The sequence below is a fragment of the Schistocerca piceifrons genome, unplaced genomic scaffold (assembly GCF_021461385.2).
Source record: "Schistocerca piceifrons isolate TAMUIC-IGC-003096 unplaced genomic scaffold, iqSchPice1.1 HiC_scaffold_936, whole genome shotgun sequence".
In the NCBI taxonomy this organism is placed as follows: Eukaryota; Metazoa; Arthropoda; class Insecta; order Orthoptera; family Acrididae; genus Schistocerca; species Schistocerca piceifrons.
The window spans coordinates 4,439,546-4,442,045 of NW_025729208.1; the positions used below are offsets into that span (position 1 = coordinate 4,439,546).

The following is a 2,500-nucleotide window of genomic DNA, read 5'->3' on the forward strand; positions in this document are numbered from 1 at the left end:
GTTATTCAGAGTCACCAAGGCAAACGGACCGGACGAGCCGACCGATTGGTTTTGATCTAATAAAAGCGTCCCTTCCATCTCTGGTCGGGACTCTGTTTGCATGTATTAGCTCTAGAATTACCACAGTTATCCAAGTAACGTGGGTACGATCTAAGGAACCATAACTGATTTAATGAGCCATTCGCGGTTTCACCTTAATGCGGCTTGTACTGAGACATGCATGGCTTAATCTTTGAGACAAGCATATGACTACTGGCAGGATCAACCAGGGAGCTGCGTCAACTAGAGCTGAGCAGCCGGCCGCCCGGGAGTGTGTCCCGGGGGCCCGCGCGAACACGCAAGCGTCCGCTCAATCATTCTGCAAACAGGAGGAGGCTGAGCTCCCCTGCACAATACACCTCGAAACCCTCTCAGGTCCCGGCGGCGCGCAGCGCCGTCCCAAGTACTTGGTCGGGTTCGAGAGAGGCGCAATCGCCCGGAGTTAGGCGAGTAGACGCTTTCGGTGCGACCACCCGTGCTCCCAACTGAGCTTGCCGCTGCCGACAGAGGCCCGGGAGCGTGCTGTCGTGGCATTGCCGGCGGGAGACAACACGCGCCACCTACGGTGACCGGCAGCTCCAACGCCAGCGCCACAGAAGGACAAAAGCCCCACTTGGGTGCCGAAGCGAACTCTCCCAGCACAGCGCACGCGCCAACACATCCGCACAGCTGCGATACAAACCACCAGCGAGAACCGCTGGGGCGACCGAGCAGCAGACGGCGTCGCGGCGCCGAGCGCCGGGCGGCGGCGCATCCTCAACGCACACAGTCCTCAATCGGACCAGCACACTGAAGATGTCCACCGCGCTTCGCACCGGGCCCGCGAGGACCTACTTTGGCCGCACGGCGCCGCGCGCAGGGTGCGCCGGCGCGCAGCTGCGACGCCTGCCGCGTCCGTCGGCCGGCGCGCCTGCCACTGGCCGCCCCCACCAGCCGGCTGTAGCGCGTGCGCCCACGCACCGCGCGGCCAGCACGCCGGGAGGCGCCCCCTCACCGGCCGGGGACGGTCCCACCCAGCCACCGCCGCGTATCGCTTCACACCCAGATGCCGTTCAGTTTCGTCGGCATGGTGGGTATCGCTGGAACAACCGGTTAGTACCTCAACCTATCGTCGCCATCACCGATTCACCCCTAGCGAGAACAACCGCACCACAACAGGTTACCATTTGTTCATTTGCGTAACTTCACCAGAAAACGCAGGCGTCCATCGCCATTTGCAACTTCAACGATTATTGCATGCCTGTGTCAGGTGTCACGCCACACTACGTCTGCCCACATACACGCAACAAAATGTGCACGCCTAGACAATACGTGGAAGGTGGCCCCCGTACGTATGCGATGTCCATTGCTCGAACGACTGTCAACCGGCCTCTGTAGCATGTCGCAGATATGGAACGCGGTGCACCATGCCATCACGGTGTGTGAGGAGAGACGACTAGGTCCGAATACATCAACAGACAGCTCATGCTGATCGCCATCCACGGCGTCCGTTCCTCCCACACGTCTCTATGGCGTACCACACTGCAATCCAGCTCTCATAGGGAGACGACACGTAGCTGCGTGCACAATATTTGCACTGTATGGTCCGCCGTTTTTGGGCGCAGTCGTTGTGCGGTCACACATGTGCCACGATGTATCATTCAGTACATAAGGACGAATGTGCAGTACAGATTGTGGTTCACGCGTACGACATCAGCGGACAGTTGACACAGGCCGCACCACAACGTAGCCTGAGTACGTCGCATGCGAAGGGCATTGAACATGCAAACTTCTCACCAACCAGCTTGCGAAGGCAGGGGGCAAGGTGGGGACGTGGGGAGGGGCGGCATGTACGTCCTGCTGCCATCCACATTACAGTGTACAGCAGGAGCATGTGGAAAGTGAGCAAGACTTGCAAGGTGTTTAACATGAAGCGATACACAGGGGTGCGGGCAGTGCGAGTAGCGAACTATATTGCGAGGGTTGCGGGTGGGCAACACTACAGTAATTGAACGAGTCGTATAACAATTACAGAGCAGGTTTAGGCGACAACGTGGGTTACGTTAAGGCGACAACATGGGTTAGGTTAAGGCACAACATGGGTTAGGTTAAGGCACAACATGGGTTAGGTTAAGGCACAACATGGGTTAGGTTAAGGCACAACATGGGTTAGGTTAAGGCACAACATGGGTTAGGTTAAGGCACAACATGGGTTAGGTTGAGGCACAACATGGGTTAGGTTGAGGCACAACATGGGTTAGGTTGAGGCACAACATGGGTTAGGTTGAGGCACAACATGGGTTAGGTTGAGGCACAACATGGGTTAGGTTAAGGTACAACATGGGTTAGGTTAAGGTACAACATGGGTTAGGTTAAGGTACAACATGGGTTAGGTTAAGGTACAACATGGGTTAGGTTAAGGTACAACATGGGTTAGGTTAAGGTACAACATAGGTTAGGTTAAGGTACAACATAGGTTAGG

At 56.6% G+C, this 2,500-nt stretch overlaps 1 non-coding gene across 1 annotated transcript in view; it reads right to left on the minus strand.

Annotated features, from left to right (window-relative positions):
- The window catches only part of LOC124772056, a 1,909-nt gene extending 1,637 nt beyond the window's left edge, over positions 1 to 272 (minus strand). Inside the window, exon 1 of the ribosomal RNA XR_007013736.1 lies at positions 1 to 272. This exon is cut by the window's left edge and continues 1,637 nt beyond it. This is a non-coding gene — a ribosomal RNA (small subunit ribosomal RNA).
- Positions 273 to 2,500: the final 2,228 nt, after the last annotated feature.